Source organism: Carlito syrichta, unplaced genomic scaffold, assembly GCF_000164805.1.
Source record: "Carlito syrichta isolate Samal-C Ts95f unplaced genomic scaffold, Tarsius_syrichta-2.0.1 Scaffold123307, whole genome shotgun sequence".
In the NCBI taxonomy this organism is placed as follows: domain Eukaryota; kingdom Metazoa; phylum Chordata; class Mammalia; order Primates; family Tarsiidae; genus Carlito; species Carlito syrichta.
In genome coordinates, this window is record NW_007067403.1 from 2,910 (window position 1) to 26,625 (window position 23,716).

Consider the following 23,716-nt stretch of genomic DNA (forward strand, 5'->3'; position numbering starts at 1 on the left):
GATGTGGGGTACAATTCAGGGCTAGGTATACGAATGGGTATTGTACAGGTAAAGTTTGGACCTCACTTTGGTCCCCACTTCATCTGGTTTGAGATCAAGTACCTTTATTGATGAAGTACGCCCCCTCTGCTCCCTCCCCTGGCAGTTTCCCATGACTGCTGATCCATTTCTTGTAGTATTATGATAATTATTCAGGGTCTGCTTATGATTGAGAACATGTGGTACTCAGTTCTTTGTTTCTGTGATGGATCACTCAGTATTCATCCAAGTTGCTATTCATCCAAGTTGCTGCGAAGTTCATAATTGTGTCCTTCTTTATGGCTGTGTGATATTCCACCACGTATATGTACCACATTTTTTTCATTCAGCCCTCTTTTGATGGGCAGCACTGTTGGTTCCATGTTTTTGCTATTATGAAAATGCTGCAATAAACATGCACATACAGGTATCTTTTCCACAGAGTGATTTGAGTTTCTCTGCGTATATTCCCCAAAGGGGGATTGCTGGGTCATATGGAAGGTTGATTTTGAGATCTTTTAGGAATCACCACACTGTTTTCCACAGAGGTTATACTAGTTTACACTCCCACCAACAGTATAGAAGTATTCCCTGTTCCCTGCATCCTCTCCAGAATCTATTGTTTTCCTTTTTCGAAAATTTTATTTTAGAGTTGAGATCTTGCTCTATTGCCCAGGCCAGAGTGCGGTGGCACAATCACAGCTCACCATAACCTCTAAACTCCTAGGCTTAAGTGATCTTCCTGCCCTGACTTTTTGTTTTGTTTTGTTTTGTTGCCCAGGCTGGTTTTGAACTCCTGGACTCAAGCAATCCTCCCACCTTGGCCTCCCAAAGTGCTGACTATAGGCATGGGTCACCGCACCCAAACTTGTTAGGCACTTTCTAAGTGCTTTCAAGCTATTATGAGGTTAAACTTAAATAACTGTCCAAGGCCATAAAGCTAGCAAGTGAGAACTAGATATGAACCCAAACACTCTAGTCCCAGAGCCCAGCTCTTAGCTACTATGCTAAGGACTACCAATTGGCCCTGCTTCTAATCCCAGGGACTAATGTAAAGTGTGTTAACCTACTTTCATACAGGTTTCTCTGTGCTCAAATATATAAATATATAAAAACAACTGGACAAAAGAGACTGACATATACTGGAATTTTTTTTCCTATAAAAGAAATTTTTGACATTTACCTTAAGAGCAACGGAAAGTCATAGGTTTGCTTCTTTAACATGGCAGTATGTTATCAGATTTTTACAATTTTTTAAATTTATTTTTTATCAGAGTCCCACTCTGTCACCCAGGCTGGAGTGCAGTGGCACAATCACGGCTCACCACCACAGCCTTCACCTGGGCTCAGGTGATCTTTGTGCCTCAGCCTCACAAGGAGCTGGGACTATAGGCATGTTCCACTACACCTGGCTGATTTTTTGATTTTCTGTAGAGACAAGACCTTTCTGTGTTGCCCAGACTGGTCTTGAATTCCTGGCCTCGAACTCCTGGCTTCAAGCAATCCTCCCGCCTCAGCCTCCCAAAGTGCTGGGATTACAAATGTAAGCCATTGTGCCTGGCCTAGATTAGTTTTTAAGAGAGTGTCACACTCTGGTTTCCCAGTGGAATGGGATGGAAGAAGGAGAGGTAGAGAGGAGACACCCAGTAGACCTGCCGGGAGCTGGCCTCAATCCTCTAGGGTTAAACAGCTGTGGTGGAGTGGAGACAGGTGATGGATTCCACATTTATGTGGAGGATAAAATCATCAGGAGTGGGTGATAAAGTCCATATAACAGGAGGGAAAGGGTCCTGTCAAGGATCGCACTAAGGCTGCTGGCAGTGCACCTGGGCAGATGACAGAGTGGGATTGAGTGCACGGCTGCAGGTAAATAGTTTGTTCTGGACAAGTTGTGTTTGAAGGACCTCTGAGGCCCAGCATTGTAAGAATCATGGCTATTTACTGAGCATCTAGTATTTACCAGGCATTGTATAAGCATCATTTCTACCTTCCCAAGAACCCTTTTTGAAATTGGTACTATTATTATCTCCACTTTACAGATGAAGAGAAATGAGGCTGAGAGGTTTCACAACTTGTCTCCGATCTCACAGCTAAGGAGAATCAAAATCCTAAAGCACACTAATCAACAACAACTCTCCTGGGATATTCCAGAAGCCTCTGCCATGACCCATCTGCCTCTAGGTTGGCCCAACCCTCCAAGCTGCTGCTAGACACTCACCTATCATACCGTTCCCACCCTGACGCCCTGCAGGGTTCGGCCTACCCTCTCTTTGCTATGGCACACAGAACCTTTCATAATCTAGAGCCTGCTAGCCTGTCCTGTGGCTTTTTGCAGTGATGCTGAGACATGTGGGGCTCCTAGGAAAGGACGGGCTTTCTCCTGCATCTGTGACACTCTCACCCTGGTCCCCCTATGCTAACTAAACATTTCAGCCAACAGCAGACTCAGCATCCCTACTCCGCTGTTATCAATCGTTCCAGCAGGATTGTCTGTCTCTCCAATAGACGGAAGCTCCTTGAAGGCGGTCTTTGTCTTGAGTTCCCAATCCCCTTGTAAATATTAATTGAAGGAAAGAATGAATAATTGAATACTATATACTTTGAAATGCTTGTTGAACAAATGAAGAGGGTGCTTTTCCTGAACAAAAGCTCAGGAAATTTTTTTAGCAAAGAAAGGCATATGCTCACCTTTGATCCTACAATGCCCACGAACCCACTCCAGCTGCAGTTTCCTTTGCCCTATCTATGTACATCTAAATATGTATTTTTTCCATGCTTCTTCAATGTTAACCTCTTTGGTAGATATTATTATCCCCAATTTGTAGATGCATTAACTTGAACTCCAACCAGGGTATTTGCTCAAAGCATTGAACAGCAAGAATAAAATGTCTAAGAGTCAAAGTTGAGTCCTTATGTCTCTGAAAGCCATCCTACTCCATAAGAATGCTACTAATTTATTGTATCAACTACTATCTCCTCAACTGCTCAAACTAAAGCTTGAAGTTTATTATTAAGTTCCCTGCGACACAATCCATAAGTTAAAACAAAATTCTGAACTTCAGAAGGTCCCCCATCTAGAAAATGCCAGAAGTTGGTAAAAATATGATACAAAACAGGAAGGCAGATGGAGAAAACGTATTGTCACTAAAAGTCTTCAGGTGATTTTTGAAAAGCAAGAGTATTTCTGAACCAAGCCAGTTACAAGGAAATGAAACAAAACCTGTGCTTCGTATAATCAATCTCATATATTCCAGAGTATGCTATATCTTAGCATAACATTTTTCCACTTGCCTGGCATGCACTTACAACAACTTCATAAACAACAGTGATGCCATCTTCAGCACTGTCTAGAACCATGTGAGCAGTCAGAATGTACATCTGCATGTCAGCAAGCCACCTACTCTTAAAGCCTGGGAGGGCGGCAGTTAGGGATATTCACTAGCACCTCCCACTCCAGTGCTTCTGCTCCATGCCTGAAGACAGAGGGGCTGCTGTCTGCTTCCCTTCCACCCCAAGCCTCTCGAGTCCCCTCCTGGGCAGCCTGGCACCTTCAGGTCACTCCCTGCTTCATTTCTGTCAAGGCTCAGACCTCCAGGGGACTGTGTGTATCCCATTCTGGTCTCCTCATGGCCCGCCCTGGAGGAAGTCCTGGAAATGCCCACCTTGGTAACAGGTATCAAGAACTCCCCTACATGATATCTACAGAACTGTGTTGTACCCCTTTCCCAAGCCAACCCCCAACTAGGAGCTGTTTTTTAGGATTTGATCTCCTTTGGGACCCAGACACTCAACTGGCCTGAGAATGAATAGGCTGCATTCCTGTTGAAACGTGGTCCTGCACCTCTGGCCTCTTCCCTAAAATGCAGAAGCTTTGAAAGTCTCTCAGAATTGGGCTAATGCTGTCCAGTAACTTCATCCCCTCTTAAGCTTGGCAATATACACTAACCTGCTGCTGGGAGTCAGTGTAGACAACGGGGGCGCATACATAAGCTCAAGATGTTGCATTGGTGTTCAGAAGGTACAAAACAGATCATAAACACAGAAATTACCAATAATTATGTCTAATCATGCTAAATGGGAAAAAAGTAACTGCTCACTATGCCGAGTAAACAGCAATTTACTATATCTAGAAATGCCTAATTACTTGAATAATATCTTGGAAATTAAATGATATGGGTAAAAATTTTAAGGGTAAAAATTTCTAGTGTAAGAGCCATTTTCAGAAAAAAACACTGCCAAATGATACATATATACTTATATAAAATCTCTAATAACAGAGTGATAGTTCAGAAAGCTAAACAACAGTCTCCAATAAAATATCCTACAGTTTGTAAGCAAACCAGACAAGTTAAATGTATGATCAAATCAATTATATGCAGAATACAGTTAACTCTCGATTATCCAGGGGACAGATTAACTGCATATATTTCATTTATGAAAAAGTTAAAACAACTACAAATTAGTGAAATGTCTAAGGACTAGGAGACCATTGTTAGAAACCCTGTACCACCATCACAGCATAGGAAATCTCCATTAATCATATTTTATCTAATAAAATTTTGAAATCCAAACCGAAATTAAAGTTTGGCAAAAAATTTTAATTAACAGAAGTATTCAATGCCAAACTAGTAGAATAAAAAGTTATGATATTAAAAAAAGAACAAATTAATTCCATTTGAATCTGCACTAAATTCTTTAAGCAGACTAAAAAACAGGTCAGTTTTAAAGAAATCTTCTCTCTTAACCTTGATAAGGCAATGATGATTTGGTTCAATTAGCACAGAGCATACAAAATACCAGTTTGGGGTTAAATTTGCCCAACAAGCTTCTTTGACTTTTAGGATGAAAAGTAACTGATGAGTTTCTGGCTGGGATTCATACTGCAAAGTTGATTAAAGTGATACTGGAGGCAACTTGGCCTGGGTGAGAACCAGGTAATAATGGCACACTGTAGACATAGGTAGTCAGAAAAAGGATACAGCCAGTCAAAAGCAGATCACTGGTGGTGGTATAGCAGTTGACCATCTCAATGGTCTGAATACTGAACATGTTTTCCATTAAGGTTATGTTAAGTCTATTATACCACATGCTGGGCTGGTTTCACTTTAACTATGACCTGAGTTGAAGTCTTTGGGTCCCCATATAAATTGCCATGTTTATCAAAAGTTGGCAACAATGCCAATGGCAACATATTGCTTCATTATAAACATAACTGAAAAAGAGGCAAACCCAAGCAAGTTTAGAATTTTAAGTATAATGATTACAGATATTTCAGGAGATCCCCACATAAAATTACTGACCTTAACTGGTTTAGACTGACCAATATAAACTACCAATACAACTAGACCATCCTTTTATGGAAATTTGTTTAAGTATTCTGCAAGTGTTTCATCAGTACAAAGTGAATCCTCTTAATAAAGCAACAGATATTAGTACAGGCAAATTGCTACATGAAAGAAAGTACCCAAGCTCTGGTTTGATGGTTATTTCACTTCAGACCATATATACAAATAAAATTCCTATACAAAAGGAAGAACAAACAACTTATTATTCTGCTTATTTTTTTTAAAACATTGTTACAGGAATGAGAAAAATGACCAAAAAAACGACTCTAGGTAGTGTCAGATACTGAAAAGCAAAGGCATGCAAAATCACTGGATTCTGGAGAACTTAATAGAATCTGCTTTAAAAACTTTTAATAAGGTTCCAAAAACACAAACTTAACATAAAAGGAATGTTTACAAAGCAGAGTTGAACTGCAGGGGACAGCAAGCCTTGCAGACAGCTATAGATCTGAAAAGGACTTCCTACAAAAGGAAAGGAGGGCGGTCATCAGGGCTGAAGAGGAGACAGGAGACGCTGTGTCGGCGGCACTGTCTCGCTGCAATTCACTCTGCAGTCTCTGCTTTGTTCACGCTACATTTCTGTTTGGAAACAGAATTTGGAGAAGTCTGAATATAAACTTGCCTGGCTTGAGGACTTTAATTTTTGAAAATATGCATACACTGTCCTCAAACACTGGTTGTGTACATAAAACAACAAAAAAAGGAAGTGATTTTTAAGATAGTTAAAGATAAAAAGAAATAGTTGAGAGAATAAAAGATTAGAGTCTTAGTACCAAAACACAGTGCAACTCTGGTCTATGAAAGGCAAAGAAAACAAATCTCATGTCTTTGTTGAGCGAGGACTCTCCAGGGCTACTGTTGGCTGCTAGTGAACAAAGGAACAAATTGGAGCTCACATAGGAATTAAGGAAACAGCTGAAATATTAAATGGAGCCAAATTTACAAAAACCATCTTTTCAAAGGTGAACTGAGGGAACTGTACTAAAGCTGGATAACGGGGAGTAAGTTGCGTCCTTTAGGAAACACTTCTTGAGAAAGGTCTTAAGATGCACAGAACAAACAACTTTAACTCAAAATCACAGAAAGACCAAATCAATATCAATTAATAAGAGATTTATGTGTTTTACGCAATGCATGAAAGTGGGGTAAAAGAGTCTAGAAGAGTTTATAAGACAGTTCCCATCCACAGAGAGCCAATAGCGATATCTAAAAAGTGCAACAAAGGTGGCTTAGGTGACAATCTTGTCTATCTTTTCATGACTGCTAACTATCTCACTTGTTTGAAGACCTCTGCAGTATTCCATCGGAGAAATATGTAACAAACAATTCACTGAATTTGATGTGTCACTGTCATGAATTAATTTCAGGGAAAGCAGGATTCAGGTGCCTGGCACTTTTTGGAATTCAGGTCCTTTTCTAGTTCTGGAAAGTCGCTATTGAAATTCTAGAGAATGTGACGAGAAGTTCTAAGATGGAAATGAAACATTGGTTGAGCCTCCTTGCTAATCTGAAAACTACTTTTGGAATCTGCAATTATTTCTTAAAATAGAGATTTATAAATCTCTGTATTCAAACTAGATTTTAATTTGCCTGGTTTAAACTTGTTTTGAAACGTCTATAAAAAGCCACATGAGAATGCTCTAAAAAATTATCAAAAGGATACATTCGCCATTGAGCAATGCTAGTAGAATTAAACCTAAAATTCACAATGATTTGAGTTTATGAAGTAGGATTTCTTCAATTTATTATGGCTCTCAATAAGAACAAAGGACACAGGGCCAGGATGTTGCCTAGAGTTAACAATATCACTCTTAGGGTCTTGGCTAGTATTTGTCTCAAGAAGTTCCATTATTCTGACTGAATCAAAACTTGGTGATTAAAAGAAAACTATTTATAACTCACATTACTATAAGAGAAGTGAAAAGTAGGCAATATCCAACATCATCTTAGAAAGTCAAAAAAAAGTCAGTTTTAAAAATTAATAGTCTGGCTGGGCTCAGTGGCTCATACCTGTAATCCCAGCACTTTGGGAGGTCCAGGTGGGAGGACTGCTTGAGCCCAAGAGTTTGAGGTTTGAGACCAGCCATAGCAAGATCTCAGCTCTACAAAAAAAAAATAATAACTGGGCATGGTTGCACATGCCTGTAGTCCTAGGTTCTTGGGAGGCTGAGGCAGAAGGATCCCCTGGGTCCAGGAGGTTGAGGTTGTGGTGAGCCATGATCTTGCCTCTGCACTCCAGCCTGGGCAACATAATGAGATCCTGACTACAAACAGACAAACAGTCAAGAAAATTTCCCCCTTTCCTTCCTTGTAAACATGGAATTTGCCCACTCAAATCAGAATACATTAAAAAACAAAATATTTACAATATAATTACTTATCAGTATTTTGTTTCTTAGGTTAATTAAGTCAATAATGTACATTATAACAAGTCCATATAAACACACTCACATTTGTTGGATATTTACAAATAATTCTGAGGATTAATATATTTCTCACAATTTATCATTAAACTACTCACTCCAATTATAGCCATCTTGCTAAATAATTTTCAAAAGCAATCTGGTTTTTGTACTATTTATGGCTTGCAGGTCCAAATCATTTTTTAAACAATTAGAAATAATTACCCACAGCACAGTGGTTTCCAATCATCAGCTAACCAAGAACCAAGAAAAATTGCAAGGTATCTGAGAATTCCATCTACTAAGTACCATCTCCTTCATTGAGGAATTACTTTCCAAATATAGGTAGATGCCATTGTTATTTGTGAATGGAAAACTTAAAAATCAATAAAATAATATACCACAAATAAATCTATTAAAAATATAGATATAAAATAAGTTCAAATGTTTGCCAAGTAAGAGAATACTAAATAAATATACTTTCAATTTATTAAATTAGCGAATCCCACTGGTTTCACTACCTGATCAACTTTTGGTCATCCTGTATTTCCTTAATCAACAAATACAAAATGTATTGCATGGGCCTGTAAACTGTCACCCTATTAAAGATGGATCCTTGATTCTGAAAAGGTAGCACATGAAGGGAGAGTACCAAAAACAAGGCATGCTTTTAAAATCCAGTCCTGAAACTTCAGTGAGCTCCAAAAGGACATTTGCTCGAGTCCAGGGAATGTGGAACACAGCCTGAGAAATGTGAACATTCTTGGTAAACTGACATCATCATGACAACTCTGGCAGGGCTCCAAGTGTCTGAAGCAGAACGGAGTCTTGTTTATGAAGTGGGAGAAAGAAATTTGGACCTTCTGATTTACACCTTGGCAACCAGCAGAGATAGTTAAAAGAAAAGGAACACTTTTTATGTACAGTAACTGGCAAGTTTCAGTGAAGAAATGGGAAAATTCTTTTCTATTTGAAAGGTTAAAAACTGACCCCCCCCTTTTTTCCCAGAATGAGTCATTCAGAGACTCTCTCCTCTCTAAATATATATACAGAAGGAGACATTTTTTAAAAGTCTACTTATAAAAGTAGTATAACCACTTTACAGTTTAGAAAATAAGAAATAAAATTACCCCTAACAACTCAACCTTAATAGAATGACTATTATAATACATGGATTAGGATTTTTGGCTAATATTAGTATATTCTTGCCTCAACTTCTTTAAAAATAAAGCCAGAGTCTTCTAACATATTAAATATGGATCAAAAAACATTTATATTAGGTAGAAGGAAGAATAAACATTTCTACTCAAACTACTGATATTTCTGACTATACCTGTGAGCTACCTGATACCGTTTCAAACTAAACGCAGGCCTTCTCTCTCTCTAGGAAATTTGAAAACAGTGTGTGTTTAAATGCAATTTTAAAGACAGCTTTACATGCCAAGTAAGCTCTTGTAAGGTTGTGAATCACTTCAAAGATCTTACTCGAAGGTTTGTCCATTATTCAAATGGTAATGAGTTTTCATTTCTACTTTATGTGATAAAAAGATATCAAAGTTGACACTTGTGAAACAAACCAAGTGATGGCCTTTTAGTTTCAAGACACACACGAAACCTAACCTGTCAAGGTTTTACATTTCTGTTCCACATTAAGTTTTATGGCATGATGTTTTAGTAAAATTTCAAATTGTGAGAAAAGTTCTTACCTTTTCATAAATACACTGTTTTTTTAATGGTATGTTCATTTAACCAGGAAGAGTGTAAATGTTGGCAAAATGATTTTTGAGGAAGTTGACTCAAATTATTCTAGGAAGTGATATCATTAAATTAATTTCTTAGTCTTCTGGTTAAACTTCTGGTCCTTCTGTTTTCTCAATTTCTAATTTTTATGCTGTACTGTTGAATTTCCTTATGTCATTTCTAAAAAGTTTAGAGAATCAATGACGCTATTTTGATGGAACTAGGAAGTCATTTTCATTCAACTACATGACAACTAGAAATGAATATCCATGTACCACATGAAATGCTTCTGAGTGCCTTAGTCAATCTCTCTTTCCATCATAATTACACATTCACTTTCTTGGCTCTCCAAAGGTTTCAAAAGGTTATCTTTAGATTTATTACTCATTAATCTGACTCAAATCTATCAGTGGAGAAGGCTTATGTAAACTATTGATGCAAGCAGGAGAACAATAATTATAGTTCTTGGCCCTTTCTTAACTCAGATACAAATAATACATTAATAAAGGTTGAGACATTGTCCATGAAAAGCTTTAAAGTGCACAGTAAAGGAACTGCCTGACATGGGCTTCGCACAATGCAATCAAGTTCCTGTGTACACACTTCCTGTAGCTCAGTTTAACCAAGAGAAATATGTGGCTAATTATATCAAGGATGATCTTAAACATTCAATGTCCTGGTAGCCTGGTTAATAAATAGTCTAAGTAATAAACTGAAAAATAAAAATGTAAATATCTCTAGAGCAATACCTTCTCTCATTTTTCTCGCTTACTTAAACAGAAAACATTACTAAAAAAAAAATACAAAGCCGGGCTCGGTGGCTCAGCCTGTAATCTCAATACTTTGGGAGGCTGAGGTGAGTGGATTGCCTGAGCCCGCGGGTTCGAGACCCGCCTGGGCAACTTGGCGAGACCTCATCTCTACAATAAATAAAAAAATTAGCCGGGCGTGGTAGCACACGCCTGTAGTTCCAGCTACTCGGAAGGCTGAGGTGGAAGGATCGCCAGAGCCCAGCAGGTCGAGGCTGCGGTGGCCGGAAGCGGCCACTGCACTCCAGTCTGGATGACAGAGTGAGACTCCAACTCAAAAAAAAAAAAAATACAAAGAGAAAATTTTGCTCAGCATGACTTGATACCACAGTTTATGTCTGACCAGCTACCCTACATTCAATTTTTCTGTCCATTCATTGAAAAGATGGATTAAGATATTAGTTTCCAAGCCAGAGAAATGCCCGGGAAAAGGAATCTGTTGATATGTAGATATAATGAATAACATATAAATATGAAAGACAGGTTTTTCTGTACAAATGTATTGTGTCTATTTCCATATCTGTACAAATCTCCCAACTTAAATAAGATAATATAAATTAAAATGATTGCAATGTGCTTTTAGAACTAAAAATTCTCAGTGTTAAAACAAACCAACAACTCCCTTTCCTCCACCTCTAACCCCAAGGCCTCCTGAGAGGCTTCAGGATACACCCTTGTCAGAAAACAGGCAATTACCCATTTACAAATGTATGGTGTTCCAAAAATTTATTTATTAGACAGTTCTTCAAAACTTTAACATTTTTCCTCTGTAGAAAAAGATTACAGTTGGTGATGAAGTTGTCAGGTCAGCACACAAAATCAGATTTAAAACACAATACTAAGATGAGCCCCAGCATTCTAGCAACACGGGGAAAATGCAAGCCACAGTCAACCGCACATGGGGTGTCAAGATCCCATCTTCCTATACAGCTGCGCTGGCCTGAGTGGGAAATGCTGTCCTTCTCACTGTGAGTTCAGAATCTTTTCAGAGTCAATCACTGTTGGGGGACCATGGGGTGGTTGTGCTGTAAGAGGGGCTTAGGAATGGCCTCTAAGAGGGTTATGATTTCAGGAGGTGAGGGGCATAGCCAGGGGTTTGGGGATGATAAGTTGAATGGGAACTTGGGGGGAGGTAGTGGGGGTGGATAGGGAGTTGGAATGGAGTGGAAAGTGGAACAGAAAGAGGAGACAGTGGTTGGGATGGTGAGGATTTCACCTCCCTGCTTTCTCTGATCTGCCTTCTCTTTTCTTTCCTCAGGATCAGATGAAAAAGATCAGACCTGGGAACATCTGTGATTATGAGAGAAGAAAATAATTTCCACATAAGAAGGGTTCAAGAAGGATGGGTATAGAGGGGAGACAATTCCAGGTGATGTGGAGTCTGTAAAAGAAGAAACTCCCTAGCTGTGGCCATGGGACAAAGGAGCTCTCAATGATTCCTTCCAGAGTGGGCACTAACATGGAACTGGTATAAATGCAGAAAAAGGAACGAACTTAAACTATAAGTAACTAAACAAAGGAGTCAATTAACTTTTTATTAATGAGAGACCAACTCACACAAAATCTCTCAACCACAAATTTCCATACCCTGACTAGATCACTAGAGAAGTGAATTTTTGGAAGAGTCAGATAATATGCAAATATGTTACAGTGATCTTCCATTTGGAATGAAAATCTATGTGTATAGCTTTTATCATGGACCTTCACTTCATTTTTGTTACATTAATATTCTTAAATGTCCCCATGTAAAGAAATACACAAAAGTTATAACTGGATGAGATTAAAGCCAGAAACATTTTTTTTTTCAACAAATATCTTTTGAAAACCCATTGGGGGCGACGACCACGTCTTTTCTCAGTGTAGGGGACAGAATGGTGGTGTTATTACAGAGTGCTAAATGCCACTTCTAATTTTTAGACAATACTTTCACAAAAAGGAGGCATTGCCTTAACTTTCAGCTGCCATCTCAGACTACTATTTATTTACACAGTACCTATCTTTTTAGTGTATTGTCAACTTTTTTGATCTTAGGCCGCCGGGCTCGGTGGCTCAGCCTGTAATCCTGCGTCTTTGGGAGGCTGAGGTGAATGGATTGCCTGAGCCCGCGGGTTCAAGACCCGCCTGGGCAACTTGGAGAGACCTCATCTCTACAATAAATCAAAAAATGAGCCGGGCGTGGTAGCGCGTGCCTGTAGTTCCAGCTACTTGGAAGGCGGAGGTGGAAGGATCGCCGGAGCCCAGCAGGTCGAGGCTGCGGTGGCTGGGAGCGGCCACTGCACTCCAGTCTGGGTGACAGAGTGAGACTCCAACTCAAAAAAAAAAGATCTTAGGCCAACTGTAAAGGGTTAAAGGAATTTGTAGCACTTTTGTAAGTCCTCAAGTAACTGGCCTAAAGTATTGAGTTTCTTGCTTTGATTGTATTAGGGCCTTTTCTTTTTTTTAGCTACAGGCTTTCGACTTCTGAGTTACCTTAGGTAAAAGTACATTAAAAATAAAGTTTCCGAACAGAAGGATAAGAAGAATACAGCTGAAATGGTCATTTAATCAGTTTGACTATGCTGAAGGTATACCACCTCTGGCAAGTGGATTCTAAGGTGCTTTATGAAACAATTTTATTCTTCTCTATGAGTTGGTGGAAATAGGACCCAATGGAACCTGGGCCTTAGTGATTCAGCATTGTCAGAAGGTTGGGCAGAACTCCATGGGGAGGAAGGAAGAACTAAAGTACTTGAAGTAGAAAAAAATCCCCCCAAACCAATGTTTTTCCTTACATTACAAAATCTTTTATGACTATGTTGACTAATCAGAAATGAATGATCACAAATAAAAGATGTCTTCATGGTCTATGTTAAGAAACTGATATATATCAGTGAAGCCAAATAAACCACAGATAACACACATAAATCATCTTGAAAACCTAACCTGTCAAATTCATTAGCATTATAGTGCCCAAAATTAAAATAAAAAATTAAACAATAATTGGGCACCTGCGATTGTGCCTTCTGTTCCATATTGGTTTTGGATCCTTTATATCAAAAGCCCCCAGCCTTTTTGGCACCAGGGCCAAGTTTTGTGGAAGAAAATTTTTCCATGAATGGGGGGGGGGAGGGTACTGGTTTTGGGATGATTCAAGCGCATTACATTATTGTGCACTTTATTTCTATTATTATTACATTGTAATATATAATGATACATATAGCATCACCGCCCCAACTTCACCTTAGATCATCAGGCATTAGATTCTCACAAAAAGCGCAGCCTAGATCCCTCAGATTCTCACAAGAAGCACAGCCTAGATTCCTCACATGGACAGTTCATACAGGGTTCATGTTCCTATGAGAATCTAACGCCGTTGCTGATCTGACAGAAAGTGGAGCTCAGACAGTAATGTGAGTGATGGGTGCCGCTGTAAGTACAGATGAAGCTTCACTCACTCACTGGCCGCTCACCTCCTGCTGAGCAGCCTGCTTCCTAATAGGCCACAGACCTTTACCAGGGTTGGTATTAGAGACCCCTGCTCTGAACTGAAATGCCAAATTAGTGGTAACAGTATTATTTAACAAGATAAGCAAAATAAAATTAGAGAAGGATTATGTAAAATAGGTTTGTGGATTTTGTGTATACTTCTAAACATTAATAACTTAGTCTGGGCTGGGCACGGTGGCTCAAGCCTGTTATCCCAGCACTTTGGGAGCCGAGGAGAGAGGACTGCCTGAGCCCAGGGGTTTGAGATTAGCCTGGGCAACTTGGTAAGACCTCATCTCTACAATATATCAAAAAATTAGCCAGGGGGTGGTAGAGTATACCTGTAGTTCTGGCAACTTGGAAGGCTGAGGCATAAGGATCACCTGAGCCCAGCAGGTTGACATTGGGGTGGTGTAAGTGTGCCAATGCACTCCAGCCTGGGTGACAGAGGGAGACACACACACACACACACACACACACAAAGTTTGAGTATGTAAAAATCAATAAGATTCATAGAGTTGTCAAGTTTAAGATGACCATGTTATGCAATATTCAATTTTAGTGTCCAAAAGAGTGTCCGGTACATAGGTCAACAAGTATTTGTTACACAACTGAATAAATGTTAAAACAAAGGGGAGACAGCCATCGCTGGAAGAGTCAGTTTTCATCTGGAGAGTCCAAAATTAACTCTAACTGCCACTAGCTCTACCTCCAGATGAAAACTTGGTTTTTCTTTCCATTTATGATACAAATTTAACACTTTTAACAATATGTTGAAGCTAGGAGAAAAACAAGCCATAACCTTCTTCTCTAAATCTTTTCTACAAAAGCAAGATGGACATCTTGATCATTCAGAATGAGCTAGAAGAGATTGCAGAGAGAGTGACGTTCAACTCCCTCTGCTGACTGGTTAAGCTTGGCCCAGAGAGGTTAGATGATGTGCCTGGGGTGGCAGCCACTAGAATTCTAGTCCTCTGACTGCCCTCCATGTTTTACTCTTTACTGACTGTGTTTAAAGGAACGTTTTGTGAGAAACCAGAAGTCACAGGCAAATAAGTGAAGGACAGAAGCAGCTACTGTATTTGTTTGCTGATAAATTCATCAAAGAGAACACAGTGTCAATGGATGTTCTCCTAGACAACTCCACCAACAAAACTGTTTTTAAAGGTGATTAAAATAATAAAAATTGTGAGTATGAGATGGAATAAAACAATTTTAAGACAAATTTGTCTCAAATCATTATCAACAGTGAAGAGTTCTTGTCTAATCATTGTGTTCTTTTCCTAAAACTATCTGGCAATTTCACAATTTTACAAATCTCCATCTAATTCCTTTAAAAAAAAAACTCATAAGGCAAGAAGCCTATGGTAAAGAACAAAATATTACTGCCTGGAATCATTGTCTTTGGATAAATAAAATTTTCTTTTGTGACAAGGCTTTGCATCTTTGGAAAAGATAAATTTTAGATGTAGCTATTTCATCTAGATTTCTATTTATGATACTCATTCATAAATTTCACTTTAAGAAATCAAGAACAATCTGATTTCAAACCAGGCAAAGTGGGGACCAATGGGAGGCTCAAATTTTATCTGTATGATGTCCACTAGTATACCAAATTCTGAATTGTACCCCACATCTTTAAAATAAAAAAATTTTAAAAAACCAAATCAGCAGATTACAGAGATAATATAAGAACAGTGTCAATTAAAAAAAAAAAAAAAGAAATCAAGAACAGAGAGGAAAGTGGTGAAAATGCTAGTTGTAAACTCGTGTTTCAGAACTTTCCCTCTGCGTTTCAAACACCAACAAGCATTAGCTTTGGTAAAACAAGAATCAACAAATATACTGGAAACTCCTTATTTCATTTTTATCTTTTTAAATAATGACAACTGGGGGCACACCTCATCAACAAGGGTACATGCATAATGAACATTTGTATACTTAACTCTGAATTGTACCCCACATCTTTAAAATTAAAAACAAATTTTTTTAAAGAATATAACTTAAAAAGTAATAATAAAATAATAAATAATGACAACTAAAAATTACTGGTTTCAACTTGTTATGTATAAATATGGGAGAACTCAGGACTTTCTTCTAGTACACTGACACCCTTAAATTCGATTTAAATTCACAGAAAGAACAAAGAAGTGTGTATTAACAGGTGAAAAATATTCCCTAAAAGAAATGGAAGATGTTTAAGCAAAAAGAAGTAATCAAAATGTTATAAGCCTATCAAACTGAGCATTACTTAGGTTGATACAATCATTGAAAAAAAAAAAGAACACCTAGTACAGTTGAACAGGAAAATTCCATACACACTTATTAGAGCAAGCTTATTTTAGAAAATTAATGTATCTACAAGTGCTCTTTGTTGCTATGAGTAACATTCTTCAACCACATTCTATGGCCTGAATCAGGTCACGATTACCTTCTGAACAGACCCTGCCATTCTAGAAAAGCACTTTTTCTTTCATTCTGAATTTCTAAGGCAACAGCTTTCATCTCCGGCAACTAAACATCTGGCTTCTGGGTTTGTTTTAAGGAGCAAGCAAAATGGGAAAAGAATGAATCATCACGAAGTAGGTCAAGTTAGCAATTTTTTCCTATTTCAAAAAAGTCAGAGCCTCCAAACATTTTTCCTTGAGAAACTGAGTAATTCAAAATGCACTGATAATTATACTCATATATCAGGGATTTTTGAGTAGGTCTAGTGACCATTTACATCAGTCTCCCATGTTTCCTTTCTAAACTCTTACATATAAGCTGTTTAACCTTACAATTCCACAAAGTAAAAACACCTAGGAGGAAAAGGAGGGAAATTTTTAAAGTTTCACTGCTACCCTTTTTGAGTTTTCCTATCACAAAGAGAAATAAATGTAAATTTTTTTGGTTCCTCTCTTTGATTATTAGAACAAATTCTTCCATTTATCCCTTTCCTATTTAATGACTCAACAGTTTCCTTATGTATTATTCTGCTCTTCTGTCCACTTACACCTGCTTAAAGGGCTAAATACATAATCATCACCACCATGACCGCTACTCCCATCACGGTCATATACTGAGAACTTACTAGATGCCATATATCATACAAGTGTCTTACGTCTTGAATATGTCTTTCAATCTCCCTTACAATGTATGGTATTATCACGCCAATTTTACCAATAAGACATCTGAGACTCACTGGGATTAAGTCAATTGCCCCAGGTTGCATGATGAACAAAACCAGAATTTGAACCACATTAACTTAATGAAGGAAAAACCTTCATGCAGTAAGTGCAAAAAACTTTCTCCTAAAAGAACGCTCACTGTGATGGTTTTTCAAGACCCAAGACTTTTATTTTGGCTGCTTAACACCCCCTTACCCTACTCCCATCAATGGCTTCCCATTGCATTCATAGCTTTAAAATGAAAATCCTGAGTAGAGTTTCTGGGCTTGGCTTCTTTGGGCCCTCATTGCCTTGGCAGTACAATCCTGTGCTTCTCTGCTCCTTCTTCTCTGAGACCAGGGACACTGAGCCTCTCTGGATTCCTTTCATGCAGAGCTTCTTCTTGCTTCATGTCCTCACATACTCTGTTTTCTGTGCCTGCAATACTCTTTCTCCTTACCCATCATTCAGGTTTCAGCTCACAAGTCATCTCCTCAAAAAAGGTTGCCCTGAGGTCAGCCTAAATTAGCTTCTTTTATTTGTATTTTTTAATGATTTTTTTTTGAGTTAGGGTCTTGCTCTGTCACCCAGGCTGGAGTGCAGTGGCACAATCGTGGCTCACAGCAATTTCAACCTCCTGGGCTCAGGGGATCCTTCTGCCTCAGCCTCCTGGGTACCTGGGACTACAGGTACACCCCATCACATCCAGCTTAGTTTTATTTTTTGTAGAGACAGGTCTCATGATGTTGCCTAGGTTGGTCCTGGGCTCAAGTGATCCTCCCGCCTTGGCCTCCCAAAGTGCTGGGATTACAGGCATGAGCCACTATGCCTAGCCAACTTCTTTTAAACTCTCCAGACACCTGGGACTTTTCATTAGCAGCCTTTATCTCATGGTGCAACTGCTCAATGTCTTTCCTTCCCTGGACTGTGAGCTCCTCTATGACAGAGACACACTTGATCTTGTTCAACCCTGCATCACCAATGCCTAGCAGAGTGACAGGCATGTGAACTGAATGATTATCAAGAAAAGTCATCATGGACTGACAAAAAGGAAGCCCTCTGATTGCTCCACCAGCTCTGCCTGGCACTCTAAGGTATACCTGAGTAAATGTCACCTGCATTGGAGCTTTCTTCCCTTACAAATCTGTTTTATCCAAAATGTGAAATAGAAAAAGTTTCATCTAAGCCAGGGATCCCCAACCCCCAGGTCATGGACTAGTACCAGTCTACGGCCTGTTAGAAGCCAGGTCACAAAGCAGGAAGTAAGCAGCAGGTGAAGCTTCATCTGTATTTACAGTCATTCCCCATTGCTGGCAGTACCACCTGAGCTTTGTCTCGTGTCTGATCAGTGAAGACATTAGATTCTCATAGGAGTGTGAACCCTACTGTGAACTGCGCATGTGAGGGATATAGGTTGCATGCTCCTTATGAGAATCTAATGCCTAATGATCTGAGGTGAGGCTGAGGCAGTGATGCTAGCGCTGAGGAGCAGCTGCAAATAAGATTAGCAGTAAAATGACTGCACAGGGACCACAATAAATTAGTTGCTTGAAGACTCCTATCAAAACCTATTAGCGAGTGGCAAGTGGGTTGATATACTTCGACTGTACAGCTGCAGTTGGTGGTGAGATTTAAGTTAGACTCCAACACTTATTTTAGTTGGTGCGTGGCCCATCAATTATTTTATTTACCACTTCCATCTGCACCTCTTTTTATTGGTGAGTTTTATAATTATTTAATTACATATTACAATGTAATAATAATAGAGATAAAGTGCACAATAAATGTTATGTGCTTGAATCATTCCAGAACCATCTCCTAGTGTGTGCAAAAATTGCCTTCCAAGAAACCAGTCCCTGATGTCAAAAAGGTTGGAGACCACTGGTCTAAGCCATATGTTTCCCTATACTAAACATAGCTATCTCTGGAACATTGCAATTTTAAATAATTTTAATGAATAAGATATACCTATGCACAACTCGAATATAACAGAATTCATATATCCAAATTAGGAGTGCCTTTAAAATACATCACTTTTTTTGTTGTTGAGTTTCACTCTGTCGCCAAGGCTGAAGTGTAATGGCATGATCACGGCTCACCGCAGCCCTAACCTCCTAGACTCAGGTGATCCCTCCACCTCAGCCTCCCAATGCGTGTGCTGCCACAACCAGCTAATTTGTTGATTTTTTTGTAGAGTTGAGGTCTTGCTATATTGCCCAGGCTGGTCTCAAACTCCGGGTTCAAGCAATCTTCCCACCTTAGGCTCCCAAAGTGCTGGGATTATAGGTGTGAGCCACCACACTGGGTTGCATCATTCTGGGGGCTGTGCAATGACTGCTGTGACACCATTACTGCTCTACACATTTCTAAGGCTCCTGCTTGGTAACTGCTTTCAAATCAATTTACTAAACAAACAAAAAAACCTGCCTCCTCACTTGATGGTGACAAGCCTTAGTTGGCACCGTCTGTTCCTTCTCTCCCTCACTCAGCTGAGACCCCACCACTGAGCTTGGATGACATCCCACCCTACACAGAGGCCTTGGCCAGTCTGGCCTAGTGAAGATCAGCAGCAGAGAGGCCCCGATTCAGTATGACACTGAAAGGGAATAGAGGAGACCCTCTGGAGAGCACACCAGGCCTATGTGCTTCCCATAAGTGGCCTTTCCAGTCTCCCATGGGAACTCCCAATTCGCCACATTGTGACCAGCCAGACAATGAGAACTGCCTGCAGAGGGCACTGCTCATCATAGGAAGTTGAGTGAAGCTTCCAGGTTGTCATAATGGACCAGATTTTAATCCTCTTTGCATCCTCCTTGCTAACAAGGGAGGGATCTCTTCACATCTCACAACATCACCACTGACTTCCCAATCTGGACCACGTTTCAAGCTTCCTCCTTCCCCTAAAAGGGCACTGCAAGCTTAGTTCTCCACTTCTCTGTGGTGAAGTACTAATATTCTTTCCTGTGAAAACCATTTCCCAAAGTACGTAATGAGAATTAAAAATAACTTTTTCCCACGCCAAACGTCTTCTTCAAAAGGACACAGAATTAACCCCCAGAAGATGTTGAAACAGTTTTCTGGGATGTCATGCAATGCACGACTTTCAAATTCCCTTGCGAGGGATGACAGTTTACTCTAATCCTTGTGGTCATATTAATGTCTGGGTACTGAAAACATGGGCCACAAGAAGGTCAGGGTCAAAGGAAGCAGTAGCAATCTCACTCAGGCTAGAATTCAAACAATGTATCCATTAGAGGCAGGTCTGGCTGCACAATTTGTAGGGCTGAATGCCAATTAAAACATGGGGCCCCTTGTTCCTAAATTATTAAGAATTTCAGAGCATTAAACCAAGTGCGGGCCCCACTGACTACTACTGAGACTATTGCCTGTGAAGACAGACTGAGCAGAAGAACCAGTCAGCCATCCTCAAACTACCCAGTTGCACACTTTACATCCTTCATACTGTGACATTCGTATGCTGTTGACATTGTAAACAACAATTTACAAAAACAAAACAGGCTGGGTGCGGTGGTTCAAGCCTGTAATCCCAGCACTTTGAGAGGCCGAGGTGAGAGGATTACCTGAGCTCACGGGTTTGAGACCAGCCTGGGCAACTTATCGAGACCTCATTTCTACAATAAATAAAAAAATTTGCCAGGTGTGGTAGTGCGTGCCTGTAGTTTTGACTACTTGGAAGACTGAGGTGGAAGGATCGCCTGAGCCTAGCAGGTTGACACTGGGGTGGTGGTGAGTGTGTCACTGCACTTCAGCCTATGCAATGGAGTAAGACTCCAGCTCAAAGCAAAACAAACAAAACAAAAAACATTTTTGCCTTCTGCTTTAATTTTTTTTTTTTTGAGCCAGGGTCTCACTCTGTCTCAGCCTCAGCCTCCTTGGCCTCCCAAATAGCTGGGACTATAGGCACACACCACCACATCTGGTGAATTTTTAAAATTTTTTTGTAGAGACAAGGTCTCGCTATGTTGACTGGTTTGGAACTCCTGGGCTCAAGCAATCCTCCCACTTCGGTCTCTCAAAGTGCTGGGGTTACAGGTATGAACCTCTCATCTGGCCATAATTTTTAAATCAAACTAAAACATGTCCATAGTTTTAATAATCAGATGGTACTAAAAGGCTTATAATTTGAAGAAGAAAAACAGAAGCCCCTCTCCCATACCTCCCAACCTGAGTCCTGCTGCCTAGAGGTGAATATTTTTAACTCTTTGAGTAGTTTCTTGGATATCTGCCTCCATGTTTCTAAAAACGAATGGCATATATCTCATTTATTGATTTTCTGTTATGTAGGAGGCTTATTATACAGCCTACACTCACACTCTCCCTACCCAATTCTCCCAATTTGGTCTATCACAGTTTGGTGATTATAATCAAAATTCAGCTGGGCTCGGTGGCTCAGCCTATAATCCTGCGCCTTTAGGAGGCTGAGGTGAGTGGATTGCCTGAGCCCGCGGGTTCGAGACCCGCCTGGGCAGCGAGACCTCATCTCTACAATAAATCAAAAAATCAGCCAGGCGTGGTAGCGCATGTCTGTAATTCTGGATACTCGGAAGGCTGCGGTGGAAGGATTGCCGGAGCCTAGCAAGTCGAGGCTGTGGTGGCTGGGAGTGGCCACTGCACTCCAGTCTGGGCGACAGAGTGAGACTCCAACTCAAAAAAAAAAAAAAAAAATCAAAATCCAGTGTTTCTATTGTACAGTTCACAATGAAACCAAATGGAGTATATATTCTTTCCTTTATAATGTTTTAATTCCTACCCCTCTCCCCAGTACCAGCTTTACTTGTACAGTTGCTTTGTTGTTGTTGTTGCTTTTTTGAGCCACCCCAGCGTTGACCTGCTGTGCTCCGGGGATCCTTCCGCCTCAGCCTTCCAAGTAGCTAGAACTACAGGTATGCGTGCTATCACACTTGGCTAATTTTTTATTTATTGTAGAAATGAGGTCTTGCCAATTTGCCAATTAGCTAGGTGTGATGGCACACACCTGGTAGTCCCAACTACTTGGAAGGCTGAAGTGGAAGGATCATTTAAGCCCAATAGTTCAAGGTTGCAGTGAGCTATGATCACAACACTGCACTCCAGCCCAAGGGACAGAGCAAGACCCTTTCTCTTAAAAAAAAAAAAGAGGAGATCCTGATGATCACCTCCATGGATTCCTTTTCTGGAACACTTCTTACTCAAATGCTGAACCTCATGGAGACGCTCTCTAATTCGGTATTTTCCTAACTTCTCTCCTTATGAAAATTTTGACTTTCTGGGAAAGTTCCTTCTCTTTAGCTATGCAACCATTCCACTAAATTTCTTTGTTTCTATAATATTTTTAAGTTTCCAAAAGAGTGTGCTGACTGCCTCTTAAAGAAAAAAATGCTATTTTAAAAAAAAAATAAACATCTTCTATTCTCCTTCAAGCTATAAAGGCACTTTTCTTCTGATTTCTGGATGGTATTTCTTCCAAGATTCTTCTTTTCTGGTGTGTGGTTTTGCCCCTTTCTTACAAGTCTGATGCTCCTTGGTTGCCAGCTCTCTTTGAAAAGGAAGGTACTAAATACTCAGGTGGGAAGCTGTGGATGCATGGAAGGGGCCTGTTGAGTAGTTAATTTTACTGTAGGGTGATCAGCTGGTGAGTCTACAATTTCATTAGGAAATTTGTGTCTATAAATCCTTTTAGGGGGGAGGAGGAGGTCATTTTTTTCAGAAAAGAACACTCCAGTCTGTAGGAATTATGCCTGGCCAGGAAACACCCCACCTGAGTGGGTTTGGGGGCTTACAGCGGGGGTTGTAACTTCTACAGAACTCCTGTTTTTAGTGGCATGTCAACCCCACTATGGCTCCATTCTGCTGAAAAATCTAGATCATGATTGAAATTTCCATAACTAACCCCAAATCTGTTAATAGCTTTCATTTTCCACCATTTCCTCTCCCCTTCTATTTGTTTTTAAGGGTCTATACCTTATATGTCCCTTCACTTCATTTTCCTAGGTCTTGAGAGAGAACAAATATTAAACACCTGTGTTCAAGCTCAACCCCCGCCTTATCCCTTTGACTCAGACTTTAAACAGAAATACTCTTCTGCCTTTCAGTTAGGTGGGGATATTCTCTACTTAATATTCTCTAAAAAATGCTAAAATTCTCACAGATGGCAGACCTTTTACTTTCATCTCCTTGTTAGATTTTGCCATGCAACCTAATGCAAACAAACCACGGTCTCATCAGGTCTCAGGCAGGTGGGTTTTTCTTTTCTCCCTGTCACCCATGTCCATATGTAGATCATCTGCTTCTGGGATCAACTACATATAATCCTGAAATTTTGGACTGACTCCTTACCTCCCGGTTGCCACATAGCCACATACACCTGGCCAGTTTCCTCATTCACCTTCATTTGGCATGAGCCTAAAGATGTTGGCTATTTTTTTTTTTTTTAGTTGGAGTTCCACTCTGTTGCCCAGGCTGGAGTGCAGTGGCATGCTCACAGTCACCCTAGTGATCACCTGCTGGCTCAGGCGATCCTTCTGCTTCAGTCTTCCAAGTAGCCACAACTACAGGTGCGCGCTACCACACCCAGCAAATTTTTTGATTTATCATAGAGATGAGGTCTCACTGAGTTGCCCAGGCTGGTCTTGAACCCACGGGCTCAGGCAATCCCCTCACCTCAGCTTCCCAAAGTGCTGGGATCACAGGCTTGAGCCACCGTGCCCAGCTGTTGCTGGCTATTTTTAATGTTAAAGCCAGGCAAGCATGGTGAGGAAGGCACATCTGTTGAAAATAATAATGATAAT